The sequence below is a fragment of the Vulpes lagopus genome, chromosome 13, assembly GCF_018345385.1.
Source record: "Vulpes lagopus strain Blue_001 chromosome 13, ASM1834538v1, whole genome shotgun sequence".
In the NCBI taxonomy this organism is placed as follows: domain Eukaryota; kingdom Metazoa; phylum Chordata; class Mammalia; order Carnivora; family Canidae; genus Vulpes; species Vulpes lagopus.
This window is the reverse complement of record NC_054836.1, coordinates 37,205,650-37,220,428: the sequence shown is the minus strand read 5'-3', so window position 1 is coordinate 37,220,428 and position 14,779 is coordinate 37,205,650. Positions and strand designations below refer to the sequence as shown.

Sequence of the window (14,779 nt, the reverse complement as noted above, 5' to 3'; positions counted from 1 at the left end):
CCTACATATGTTATTTTTGAGGTAAATCCTATACATCTCATAATTTCATTTGTACATATTTTAGTACATATTTCTAAAAGATAAAGTCTTTATTTTGACACAACGATATCATCACACCAAAAAGTCAGTAATTTTTTTTTTTTTTTTTAGTAATTCTTCAATACAGGCATATGTCAGAAATATTGGGGGTTTGATTCTAGACTACCATAATAAAACAACTATCACAATAAAGCAAGTCAAATGAATCTTTTAGTTTCCCAGTGCATGTAAAAGTTGTAATAATATTTAAGTGTGTAATAACATTATGCCTAAAAAACCTATATACATATCTTAATTTAAAAAAACTTTATTGCTAAAAAAAATGCTAACCATCAACTAACTCTGAATAAGTCATAATCACTAATCACAGATCATAATAAATATAATAATAATAAAGAAGTCTGCATCAGTGCAAGATTACCAAAATATGATAGAGACACTATGTGAGCTAATGCTGTTGAAAACCTGACATCAACAAACCTGCCTGACACAGAATTCTGTACCTTCAATTTGTAAAAAATGCAGCATCTGCAAAATGGAATGAAGTGAAGCACAATGAAACAATATATGCCTGTATAAAATATCCAGTTTTCAAATTTTTTTAAGATTTTATTTCTGAGGGATCCCTGGGTGGCGCAGCGGTTTGGCGCCTGCCTTTGGCCCAGGGCGCAATCCTGTAGACTCGGGATCGAATCCCACGTCGGGCTCCCGGTGCATGGAGCCTGCTTCTCCCTCTGCCTGTGTCTCTGCGCCTCTCTCTCTCTCTCTCTCTCTGTGACTATCATAAATAAATTTTAAAAAAATTTTTAAAAAAGATTTTATTTCTGAGTAATCTCTATACCCAATGTGAGACTTAAACTTACAATCCCCAAGGTCAAGTCACATACTCCAGAGACTGAACTAGTCAGGTACCCCAAGTTTTCAAATTTTTAATCATCTCATAAAGATCAAAAATTATTTTACTTGTATATAGTTTATTTAAATCCAGATCCAAATAAGTCCCATACATTGTAATTTTAAAATGAGCAAAAGGACTTATGGTTTCTTTCTGCTCCTCACCACTAAGTAAAACTATGTTGGAAGTAAAAAACATAGCTAAAGGAGGTCTCTGAAAGGTTAAAGAAAAAAACTGGCTAAAGACCCCAGGACTGGAGGAACAACACTGAAAGGGTGTCTTATGACCCACCCCCCTACATCCAAAAAAAAACAGAAAGTGACTCAACTAGGATAAACTCAAATCAATGAAATTTCTGAAAACTAAAAACAAAACAAATCTTGAAAGCAACCAAAGAAAAACATTACCTATTTGAACGGAAGATTTCTTATGTGAAAACATGGAAACCAGATGGAAGTGGCACAACATTTTCAACTGTTAAGAGACAAGAACTTTCAACCACAAATTCTATATCCAGTGAAACTATCCATCAAGAAAAAAGGTAAAATCATATGTTCTCAAGAAGGAGAAAAGAATATATCACTAGACAATACATTCTTAAAGACTAAAGGAAGTACTTCAATCAAAAAGAAAATGAATTAAAAAAAAAAAAAAAGAAAATGAATTGGGGCACCTGGGTGGCCTAGTTGATTAAGTATCTGCTTTCTGCTCTGGTCATGATCTTAGGGTCCTGAGATTGAGCTCCACATCAGGCTCCCCTCTCAGCAGTCTCCCTCTGCCCCTCCCCCTGTTTGTGTACAGGCTCTCTCAAATAAATATTTTTTAAAAAAAGGAAATGAGAGACGCCTGGGTGGCTCAGCTGTTGAGTGTCTGCCTTTGGTTCAGGGTGTGATCCAGGGGACCCTAGGATTGAGTCCCACATCGGGCTTCCTACATGGAGCCTGCTTCTCCCTCTGCCTGTCTCTGATGAATAAATAAAATCTTTAAAAAAAAAAAAAAAAAGGAAATGAATTTTAAAAAATATAATGGAGGGTAGCCCCGGTGGCTCGGCGGTTTAGCGCTGCCTTCGGCCCAGGATGTGATCCTAGGGTCCCAGAACTGAGTCCCACATTGGGTTCCCTGCATGGAGCCTGCTTCTCCCTCTGCCTGTGCCTCTGCCTCTTTCTGTGTCTCTCATGAATAGATTAAAAAAAAAATCTTAAAAAAAAAAATATAATGGAGCATCAGGAAGGAATAACAATGGAAAGAACAGAAATATGAGGGAATGCCAAAGACCATCCCTCTCATCGTAAGTTTCCTAAATCATATACAATGACTGAAACAAAAGTAATTCAATCACACCATGTGACACTCAAAACAATGATAGCTAAAAGTGGGTAGGGTGAAGGAACCTAAACAAAAGGCCTCTACACTACTCAAAGTGTTAGAACACTGATACCAGTAGAATCCAGTAAGACACATACATATATTGTAATAACCATACCAACCTAAGAAAACTATAAAAGGCAATACACTCAAAGCACCATAAATAAATCAAGATGAACTCTTAAAAAATATTCAAGCAACCCAAAGAAAGGCAAGAAAAGAGAAATTAATGAGTAAGAAACACAAGAAACAAACACAAGAAAGTGGTAGATTTACCCCCAATATATCAATAATCACCTTAAGTGTTGCAACAACACAGATGGACCTAGAAAATATTATACTATAAGAAATAAGTCAGAGAAAGACAAGTACCATATGATTTCATTTATATGTGGAATCTAAAAAACAAAACAGACAAAAGAGCATTGCATGCCAAAATAGATTACAATTTCCCTTATCTCTGTTACCCTACACTTCCAAAGTATATGAAAGCTTTAAGGTCTTGTATTAAAACCCTTTATAACTGAAATACGTAAAGGGTAACTTTGGTTTTCCTGACTGAACTCTAACAGAGTCCTCACAACTATGTCATATCCTGCATCAAAGCAAAGCAAACTGCAGATTATAAATTAGAAAGCATTAAAAGAAAACCACAGGCTCAAAAATGGTGTCACTTGGTAAAGGTCTCACATCAGTAAACCAAGACTTACTACCTAACTGCAGTTTCAACCTCCCCATCACCTTCCCTGAAATGTAATCTCCACCTAACCAACATAGGAATTTCCTGGTCAGCACCAGGAAATTTACTGACAGATTCTTCCATTACCTATAGGATGATCTTGCCTAAAACAATGGATTATTTGCAAATAATTTTTTCTACTCCCTCTTTACCTTTAAAAACCTTTCCTATTCTGTAACACTCTGGAGCTCCCTTCTACTTACTAGATGGGATGCTGCCAGATTCGTGAACTGATTAATAAAGCTAATTAGATCTTTAAAATTTACTTAAAGTTGACTTTTAATTATTTAACAATGTCTTACCTTCTAATAATGCTTATCTTTCTGTTCATTCTTTCTCTCATATGCCCACATTGAGTCTTAATTCCTTTTCACTTTGTTTTGTGCATGATTCTACCTCATTATATCCAATGCCTGTCTTTCCCTTAATTCTGAGGCAATAGATTGTTTTATACAAGGTAGAGGGAGCACAGTACATGCTTCCTAATAAGCCTCTTACTTTTCTAACAAGCCTCTTACTAATAAGCCGTAAAAAATGAGATAGTGAACCAGCACACTGGTTTAAGAGATATAAGGGAACTTAAGAATTCATAAGATAATAAAAACGCTAAAGCATGATTAATTAGAAGGGTGCGATAGAAATGGAACAGAAAATGACTGTAAGTTGTCGGTTCAGATGACCAGACTGTTTGGAGGAAGCTAGGAGAAATGGGATAGGGGTAGAGAGTGCACATTCTGGAGCCAGACTCAATAGGTTTTGTTTCCACCACTTAGCAGCCATGGGGTCTGGACAAATCACCTAATTTCTCTTTGCCTCAGTTGCCTCACTTATAAGCCCACTACAAGAATTAAGATGAATATAGGGATCCCTGGGTGGCTCAGGGTTTAGCGCCTGCCTTTGGCCCAGGACATGATCCTGGAGTCTTGGGATCGAGTCCCACATCGGGCTCCCTACATGGGGCCTGCTTCTCCCTCTGCCTGTGTCTCTGCCTCTCTCACCATGTCTATCATGAATAAGTAAATAAAATCTTAAAAAAAAAAAAAGAATTAAGTTGGATAAATACCTGCAAAGTAACTGATACATAGTAAGCAGTCAATTAAGTATTACCTATTTTTGTTTTTTAAATTTCAGGTAACTTGGGACATCTGGGTTAGCAATATGAAATGCTGTCTTTATGAGGGCCCCTAGTCTTATCCCTATGAATAGCTTGGTAATTAAACATTGACAATAGTTGAATCTGGCTGACGAGTAGTATAAAGGGTTTCATCATTTATTCTTTGTTTTTGTGTAAAACTTTCCACAAGAAAACAAAAATTAAGATAATAGTTTTGCTTGTCCTAAGTGGCCCACTTTTATCTTAGAGATAATGGTTTACATGACAGACTAGATTTCCTTTCCTGTAATGGCTAGAAGATTAGAGCTATCGTAGCGGTTTATTCACAAAAAAATATATTCATCCAGGATGAGAAACAGGCTTGTTCTTCAATCAATACTATTCCTTATAGGTGCTATTTTGAGGTCATATCTGAGCTCAATAAACATGACCACAATCATTTTGCAGTGTCTGCTACAAAGAAGAATGACAACATATGAATTGTATATTAGCACCTCTGAAAACAGGTGTGATCTTGTTGTTTTTAGATTTATGTATTTATTTATTTACTTAAGGAGCAAGAGAGGAGGAAAGGAGGAGAGAGCGAGCAGAGGGAAAGGAAGATTCTTAAGTAGACTCCACACTGACTGTAGAGCCTAATGCGGGACTCAATCTCAAGATCCTGAGATTATAACCTGAGCCAACGTCAAGAGTCAGAGGCTAAACCAACTGAGTCACTCAGATGCCCCTAGCATTAGTCTTAAAAAAGAAAGTGTGGATATAGTACAACACACAAACATAAGACGACTCTGAAAAGCGGAAAGAAGGTGAAGTCGCTAGGGACCTTGGAACTTGAGGAATGACACAATGGTGAATTTCCTGGGTTTTCTTTCGATCCTCCTATATCCCAGAGGGAGTACAGAAAAGCCTGTAACTCAGAAACACTAAGAGCCATATATCCAAAAAAAAAAAAGCCCCTGGGAAAGCCAACTCCCTCTACCCAAAGAATCAGGAAGAGGGTGGTCCAGCAGCAGAAAAAATTTTTGGTAACATTCCCTACTCCACCCAAGTAACAAATGAAAACCTATCCCATCCTACTCACAGTGTCAGCAGGGCTGAGTGGGGAGCTGGACATCCACTCCCACCATCAACAAAGAGACAGAACAAGGCAGTGTGACACTGCATTAGCTGGCACATCTACCCAACTGATTCTGTCAGTGGGACGTAGCAAGGAAGCTAACTTCTAACCTTACTCAGCAGCAACAAAGTGGAACAAAGCAATGTGATAGTGTTAGTGAGACTCTATTTTTCCTTCTCTACTCCCCAAGTGTCAGCAGGACCCAGTGGAATTAGAACTTCCATGCTTACCAGGCAGCACAAGGAAGTAAAATAAGGTGGTGGTGGTAAAGCAGTTATTTCAGTATGGCTCTTGCTCCCCAGTGCCAACAAAACTCAATGGAGAGATGAATTTCCACCACCATCAGCAATGAGAAGCAGCAAGAACTCACTGCAAATCAGCATTCTGCTTTTGCTGGGGTCAGCAGAGACCACTGGGGAGATAAAGATCGAACCATATCTGAAACTGAACACTACACCTAAATGAGGACCAGTCTGCAAAAAATAAAGGTTCAATAGGATGCAGAGTCTCAAAACATAATAACCCAAATGTTCAGGATACAATCAAAAACCACATGTCAAACTAAGATCCAAAAAAAAAAAAAAAAATTCCCAACCTGCATAAGAAAAAGACAATCAACAGATACCAAGGTGACACAGACGTAGAGATTATCTGACAAAGATCTTTAAAGAAGCCATCATAACAATGCTTAGAGACAAATTACAAACACATATGGAACAAACAAAATAATAGACTCAGCAAAGAAAAAACATGAGGAAAAGAGAAAACCAAAAAGAAAACATTAGAACTGAAAAAAAAAAAACGTAAATTTTTTAACTCACTGGACTGGGTCAATGGCATAAGGAGTATGACAGAGCAAAGCACCAATGAAATTAAAGAAAAAAAAATAGAAAACACGCACTTGAACAGCAGCCAAAAACTGGACATAACCTCGGGACCCGTGGAATAGTAACAAAAAAACCCAGAATTTATGTCATCAGAGTTTCAGAAAGAAAAGAAAAAAAGAGTGCAAGGCCAACAAAATATGTGAAGAAATAACTACTGAACCAAATTTCACAAATCTGGTGAAAAGCATAAACCTGTAAATTCAAGCCTCAAAGAGAGTAAACTCAAAAAACACATTCAAAGACACATCATAATCAAATTGTAGAAAACTAAAGACAAAGGAAAACTGTTAAAGTACTAGAGAAAAACATCACATTACCTGAGACAAATAATGATTCAAATGACAGTGGATTTCTCATGAGAGAAACCATGAAGGCTCAAAGAAGGTGGCACAACATTTTTCAAGTACAAAAAGAAATATAAACCCAGGATTCTACACACATCAAAAAGTATTCTTCAGAAATGAAGATGAAATCAACGTGCTCCCAGATGAAGGAAAACTAAGAATCTGTCATTGGCAGATTTATCTTAAAGGAATGGTGAAAAGAAATTCAAGCAAAGCAAATGACAAAACAAGAAATACTGAAATATCAGGAAGGAAAAAAGATTACAAGAGTAAAAATATGGGTAAAGAGAATAAACTATCCTCAAAATTAACATTTTGAGAAACTCCTCCAAGCTCTCTGCACTTGGATCCAATAAGAAAAAAAGAATAATGAGTCTCATGCTCTTGACTGGGTCCTCAAAGCAGGTTCAGAAACAAGAAATTCCTGTACAGAGAACACTAGAAATGTCAGTGGATCCATTCAGTCTAGAACCCATAATTCTCTTGCATCCAACTCTACAACAGCAAGATCAATTCCACTCAGTCTGCTTATGATGCTAGAATCATTTCCAGGGGCACCTGGATGGCTCAGTTGGTTAAGCATCTGCCTTCAGCTTAGATCATGACCTCAGGGTCTTGGGATAGAGCCCAGAGTCAGGCTCTCTGCTCAGTGGGGAGTCTGTCTCTCCCTCTCTCTGCTCCTCCCACTGTTCCTGCTCTCTCTTGCTCTGCTCTATCTCTCAAACAGATGGAATCTTTTAAAATACATAAATAAATGAATAGGAAAAAAAAAAGAAAAAAGAAAGCTCAAAATTGAAGGAATCACAATAGCAAACTTTTTAAAAAATCACTTCCAGAATTTAGGGGGCTGCCATCCCTTTTCCTTTTGTAAGATTTCTTCTTTATTGGAATATTCCTGAGAGGCACACATCATAGGCCACATGACCTAAGTCTAAAGAAATAATAGGACAAGGAATATTATTTTTCCCACTGATTTTTGGATTAAGACTCAAAACAATGCATAATGTGTGAAAAGTATATCCAAATTCTAAAAAGAAGTGTTAAACACATCCTCGCAAGACTTTCTAAGAAGAGGACTTCTCACCAAACCATTCACAGAAGATAAGGTTAGAGATACCTTGATAAACAGATTAGATAATGTAAGGGACTCCACAGTAATCAGTATGATGACATTTATTGGTAACTTATTTCTAAGCCCTGGACCCCTTTCTGCAACTGTTCATCACTGGCTTCAGTGGAGACTATGCCTTCAAGACTTAATATGTTTAGTGAAGGCAGAAGGTGGTCTGCACAGAGCCTCAAAAGACTGAAATTCTGTGATGGGACTTCACTTAAGTCACACAATCCTCATATCCACACTTGGGATAACCATGTGTTCCACCACATGACTATTTAGGATGATGCAATGAGATAGTTTCTTAAAGCACTTTAGTTAAATGCCAAACATGCAGTATGTGCTCCTAACAAGTGAGGATGTTATCATATTATAAACAGATATAATAATATCCTTAATTTAATAATATTTGGCCATACTATGGGAAAAAATCAAATATATGATTTTTATAAAACTTATTCACATGAAACTAAAACTTCTTTTAAAATGGTCAAAAACAAAAAAAAATGGGCAAAACCTTTTTATTTTAAGCATATATAGTAGGCCATAAAACATACCTAGAATTAAGGTCTTAAAGAGGTTTACATAGAAGAAAAAGAATAAAAGGGTAATTCAGGGTAGTCTGGATGTTCTGTGATGGAGTTCAAAGCTGAGGAAGGAAAGAAGAAAAGCTAAGAGGTTGCTGATACACTGGGAGAAAAGAAAGAGTGGGCAAAACATATTGGAGATATAAAAGCAGTTATTGTAAAATAAGAGGTTAGAGAATCCTGCCAGGATAAAAACGCACTGGACTGGATTCTACTACTTCTATTAAAAAGATCACAAAACCCTGGTTTTAGAAGATAACTTAAATTGCAAGAAAGTATGCATCTCAAATTAAGAAGGTCCAGAAAATCCAAGGTTAGTTGTGCAATGGGTGATCCGAATGACTACTAACATCTCCCAGAATTACGTTAGGAGTTGGAATTTTTAAAAATCTTCAAACAAGGTTCCAAAGAAATGTACAAGGAGCCATAAACAAGAAATCTGTAGATGAACTCAACAAAACACATGGTATACTTAAAAAAAAAAGGGAGTACTATTTCAGTACATAATTGTGACTAAAATTTAAACATTCATTCTGATACTATAAAGACATGCATTCACTCATTAATAGGAGTGCCTCTTCTACACCAGGCATATTGTGGTTATAGCAGCAAATAAGACACAAGCTGCCCCCAAGCAGCTTACATTCTATTGGCAAAAGCAGACAAATAATAACCACAAATAAAAGAAATACACAGAATGTTAAAAGAAAACTAAAGCAGAGAAAAGGACTGCATTTTAGATTAAGGCTAGATAAGGCTGAAAAAGTGTCATTTGAATAAAAGAAAAATATCATTCACTTCTTTTTATTGTTTCCTCCCAGCAGCACCCACACAAAAACACAATTTTTGTGGTTTTATTTATTTGAGAGCGCGCACACATGCGTGCACATGCAGGGCAGAGGGAGAGGGAGAAGCAATTCTATGCTACACAAGGAGCCCGATACAGGGCTTGATCCCGGACCCTGAGAATCATGACCTGAGCCAAAGGCAGATGCTTAACCAACTGAACCACCCAGGCAGCCCCAACTTTTGTGTTTTGAAAACTTTTTTTCAATATAACAATGTCAAATTGCTCTAATTTTTAAAACTGGTTTCCAGCAAAGCCTTTAAAGATTTCATTATAACCAGGGAACTTTGGTGGCTCAGTGAGTTAAACATTTGACTCCTGGTTTCAGCTCAAGCCATGATCTCAGGGTTATGAGACAGAGAGAGCCAGTGATGGGCTCCACACTCAGCTCCAAGTCTGCCTAAGATTCTCTCCGTCTACCTCTCCTCCCCCTACTCGTGTGCACAGATGCTCACTCTCTTAAATAAAACCTTTAAAAAAGAATTTCATTATAACCTAAAAAATATCTGAAGAATATAAATGATTTTAAGATAAAACATTACCTTTCAAATGTACCAGTGAAAAGTTATGGTTTACTGGAGGTAAAAGGGTCCTGCATACTCAAACACTAGTTTTCTATAGTTAAAAGCAGTCTTCATAATATTCCTATCATTTAATGGGGGTATCATAAAGCAAAAAATTACTTAAAACCAAAATATCTTATGATCATCAAAATACCTAATCTATTCCAGGGTCTATTTTAGAGTTTTAATATCAAATAAACTGTTATTTTAATTTTGTCAATTCTAAAACTTTTTAAAGCCATAGAGTGACAGTCATCCATTCATGTCCCTGGAATAAGATCCTTTGATAATGAACTGGATGTTCCAGTTGAACTCTGAATACTGCCTTTTCAAACATAGCCCTTGGATCTTGGCTTTCTGTCATTTTATAAATTTTGCACTATGTGCTTTTGTTGTAACTTGCCTAATTCTTTAAGAAGGAAGATAAAAATATACATGATCTTTGGTGCTAAACTAAGTTTCCTATCAATAAAATAATTTTAAAAAAAAAGAACTTGAAAAAATAAATTAAATAAAAATAAAAAAAGAACTTGAACTAAAAAAACTTTTTTTTAAAATATCACAATAGCTCCAAAAAAGGAAACAACACATATATAGGATCTGTAAGCTCAAAATAACAAATGCGGATTAAAAAAATCAAAGACGACCTAAATAAATGGAGTTCATGGATCAGTCTGGTAAAGATGTCAATTCTCCCCCAAACTGACCTACAGTTAATGCAATTCCAACTAAAAATCAAAGCAGGGTTTTTTGGTACTCATAGATAAGCTGTTTCTGAAATGTATATGGAAAGGCAAACATATCCAAATAGGTAAAATCTGACAAAGGAATTCACACTAATTATACTGCCCAATTTTTTTTTCTAAATGAGGGTATTTTAATGAATACATACCTGAATATAAAGGACTCCAAGCTAAGAATATAAAATCAAGGCAGCTATTTTGTTTTGAACAAGACAGTGGCATAAGCAACTCTGAGTATCCTGCTCCCCTCCCACCCACTAACATGGGAGCTTACGCCCAACAACACTCCCTACCCAGTTTTGGGAGAAAAGTGTCTTCTATCAGGCCAGTACCATCATCTACTATGATACCTTCTTACAAAGCAGGCATGTCATCAACCAACATCTGCTTACAGTAAAAAAAAAAAAAAAAAAAAAAAAAACAGGTCCAGATGGAATAGCTTGGAACTTACATTTAGAGAGAAGGACTCTCATTCAGTTGAAGATGAGCAGATGTGCTGACACACGGTGGCTGACCACTGATCTTAAATTAGGTAAGATGAATGGATTTGTCCACATTCCCAGTTCCTCCCATGTAAAAATCACTTCTATGTTAAAGCTCCTTTCATGAAAACATAGTCTGACCATATAATGTAAAGGAAAGCTCACCTGGCCTCAAGTCTACAATACAGAAACAATGAGAAAGGACAGGTTCACTGCTTTGATCATGTTCAGGACATTGACAAGGGCAAAGGGTGAGCTGGGCCCAGAAGCATCTCTACACTGTGCCAAAATTTCCATGTACTGCTCTTCCCCTGAGCCTCACAACGGTCAGCTGGCCAGTTGTACACCATGCACACTGGTTCTCCCACAAATAGCCCTATGGCCTTCACATAGTTCTTTTCCTCCAGGGTAAAGCAGTGATAAATCCATGCAGGAAGACTTATCATGTTTCCTTTTTCCATGAAAATGCGGATCCACTGGAGCTCTTTATCTCTCACATCAAAGTACCCACTCATCGAAGTACCAGATCTCATCATATAGGTGCAAATGCTCCTCATAGAACATCTTAATCTTTTCTTCATAATTTGGTAGTTTATCTTCACATATGGTTATTATGTCAATTCAGGAGTAGTTTCTCTCTCTTCAGATTTTCTCTAATTCTAGATCATTCTCCTATTTGTCAGCAGCCAGCTTTCAGTAAAAAACCCTAAGCTGATGTAGCTGCTCCAGGCTGATCAGGTGGCTGGGCTCAGCATGATGGGGCCATCTTGGGTCACTGGCAGACATATCCATTTACCAGGTCTGCACCATAGCTGGGCCAGGGCACCACAAGCACTTGCCTTCATTGGGCCTTGTCCCAGTCCACTGACCCTGTACCTACTACCCAGTACTTAATTAAGGCTTACCATAAAGATACTGTAATCAAGACAGTGTGGTATTAATGGAACGAATAAAGAGTCCAGAAACAGACTTAACACAAACATGACCAATTAATATTTTACAAAGATGTAAAAGAAAGTCAGTGGAAAATAAGTCTTTTTAACAAATGGGTGTTGGAACAATTGGACATCCATATGCAAAACACACAGACATTGACATAAATCTCACTCCTTACACAAAAATTACATCAAAACTTTTCCTAGATCTAAATGTAAAGCATGTAACTGCAAAGCTTTCAGAGGTAAATACAAGAGAAAATCATCATGACCTTGGGTTAGGCAAAAACTTCTTAGAATACTAAAATACACTCCCACTCCCATAGAAGAAAAACAATAACAAATTGAGCTTCATCAAAATTAAAACCTTTTTCTCTGCAAAAGACACTGTTAGGAAAATGAAAATTAGCTGTAGACTAGGAAAAATGTTTGTAAATGATACACAGGATTTGCATCTAGAATGTATTTTTTTATAAAGATTTTATTTATTTATGAAAGAGAAACGGGGGGCGGGGGGGGGGACTGCGCGCACACGCGCGTGCACACACAAGTGGGAAGAGGGGCAGAGGAGAAGATTTCCTGCTGAGCAGGGAGCCCACTGCAGAGCTCAATCCCTGGGATCATGACCTGAGCCAAAGGCAGACTTTTTTTTTTTTTTTTTTAAGATTTTCTGTATTTATTCATGAGAGAGACAGAGAGAGAGAGAGGCAGAGACACAGGCAGAGGGAGAAGAAGGCTCCATACACAGAGCCTGATGTGGGACTCGATCCTGGTACTCCAGGATCATGCCCTGAGCCAAAGGCAGATGCTCAATCACTGAGCCACCCAGGCGTCCCCAAAGGCAGACATTTAACCAACTGAGCCACCTAGGCACCTCATCTAGAATATATTTTTAAATGCTCATCACTCAATAGTAAGAAATCCAATTTGAAAATGGGCAAAATACTTGAATGGACACATCACCACAGAGGATATGTGAAAGCAAATAAGATATTCAGCATCATTATCCATTAGAGAAATGTAAATTAAAACCACAATGAGACTACTATAGACCTATGAGAAATGGCTAAAAGAAAATAATGGCAATAATGTTAACAATGATGAAGAGCATTTAAAACTCTCATTCAGGGGATCCCTGGGTGGCTCAGCGGTTTAGCGCCTGCCTTTGGCCCAGGGCGCGATCCTGGAGTCCTGGGATCGAGTCCCATGTCGGGCTCCCGGCATGGAGCCTGCTTCTCCCTCCTCCTGTGTCTCTGCCTCTCTCTTTCTCTATCATAAATAAATAAATAAATCTTAAAAAATATTTTTAAAAAAATAAATAAATAAATAAAACTCTCATTCACTGCCGTGTATAGGAAAATGTCTGGCAGATCCTTATAAAGTTATACATATAATTACAATTCACCCAACTAGCTCTCTCTTGGGTATTCAATCCTAAAGAAAGTAAAATACATGTTCATATAAAACCTATACATAAATGTTCACAGCAGCTATATTTATAATAGTCAAAAACTGGAAACAACCCAATGTCCTTTAATAGGTAAACAGATAAACTCGGTACACTGATAAAATACTATTCAGCAATAAAAAAGGAATGGACTACTGATACACTGAAAAACTTGGATGAATCTCAAAGGCATCATGCTGAGTGAAGAAATTAGTCTTAAAAGATCCATAATGACCATTTATAGGACATTCTTTAAAAAAAAAAAAAAAAGATTTGGGTGAGGAGAGGGAGAGAGGCTTGATCTCAGCACCCTGAGACCATGACCCAAGCTGAAGGCAGATACCCAACCAACTGAGCCACCCAGCCACCCAGAGTCCTTTATAGGACATTCTTTAAAAAAAAAAAAAAAACTACTACAGTGATAGAGAAAACATCAGTAGTTGCCAAGGCTTAAGAGTTACAGGGAGGGACTACAAAGGCACAGAATATAGGATTTTTTTGAATTATGGAAGTGCTCTGTATCCTAATTGTGATGGTTACACTAATCTATATGCATGTTAAAATTCATAGGACTGTATGCCAAAAAACAGTGAACTGTACTACACACGTTAGTTAAAAAATAAAGTTTTAGGGGCACCTGGCTGGCTAGTTGGTAGAGCATCCAACTCTTGATCTCAGGGTTGTGAGTCTAAGGCCCACACTGGGCAAAGAGATTACTTAAGAAAAATAAAATTAAGTTTTAAAAAGACCTTAACAATAAAGAGCAGAAATTCAGCACAACAGTATACTGACTCATATAGTCCCTTACTACCATTCAATGAAGAAAGAAAATAGATGAAATAAAGACTATTACCATACTCAAATGATATTTTACGACAGCTCTGAGGAACATAAAAATATGCAAGACTTTTATTTCCATCCCTCTGATGTGAAGAAGAAATAGATTATGAAGCAAAGATTAAAATGATGCCAGTTTAATCATCTCTATGACTATGATGAGCTGTAAATACTAAGCCAGCAAAAGGCTAAAACTTGTGAATAATTAAATGGGGAGGCAAGATGCCCAATGATTGCCACATGCATAGGTATAAACACTCTTTTGGTAACAGCTTTATTGAGATATAATTGCTGTTAAACAAACTACATATATTTAAAGTAATATGATTAGTTTTGATATATGTACATATCTACAAAATCACAATCAAGCTAATGGAACATAGTGATTATGCCAAGAAATTTCCTCATGCCACTTTTGTAATCCATCCCTCCTTTCCCCTCTACCCTCAAGACTCCAGGACATTAATGATCTCCTTTATGTCATTATAGATAAGTATATATTTTTTAGAAGTTTATATAAATAGAACCATAAAATACGTACTTTTTCTTTCCCCTGGCTTCTTTAGCTTGGCAGGATTACTTCAAGATTCTTCCATATTATTGGTTATATTAATAGTTCTTTTCTTTTTATTGCTAGTAGTATTTCAATGGATATACAGCACTGTTTAACCATTCAGTTAGATAGATATTTCAGTTTAATTCCAGTTTTGGGCTATTACAAATA

General features: G+C 36.9%; 1 protein-coding gene and 1 pseudogene across 2 annotated transcripts in view; both read right to left on the bottom strand.

Annotated features, from left to right (window-relative positions):
- Window positions 1–14,779, bottom strand: part of STK31 (serine/threonine kinase 31) — an 85,400-nt gene that overhangs the window by 17,831 nt on the left and 52,790 nt on the right. The gene's annotated exons all lie outside the window — the stretch shown is intronic.
- Window positions 11,014–11,646, bottom strand: LOC121474936 (annotated as a pseudogene).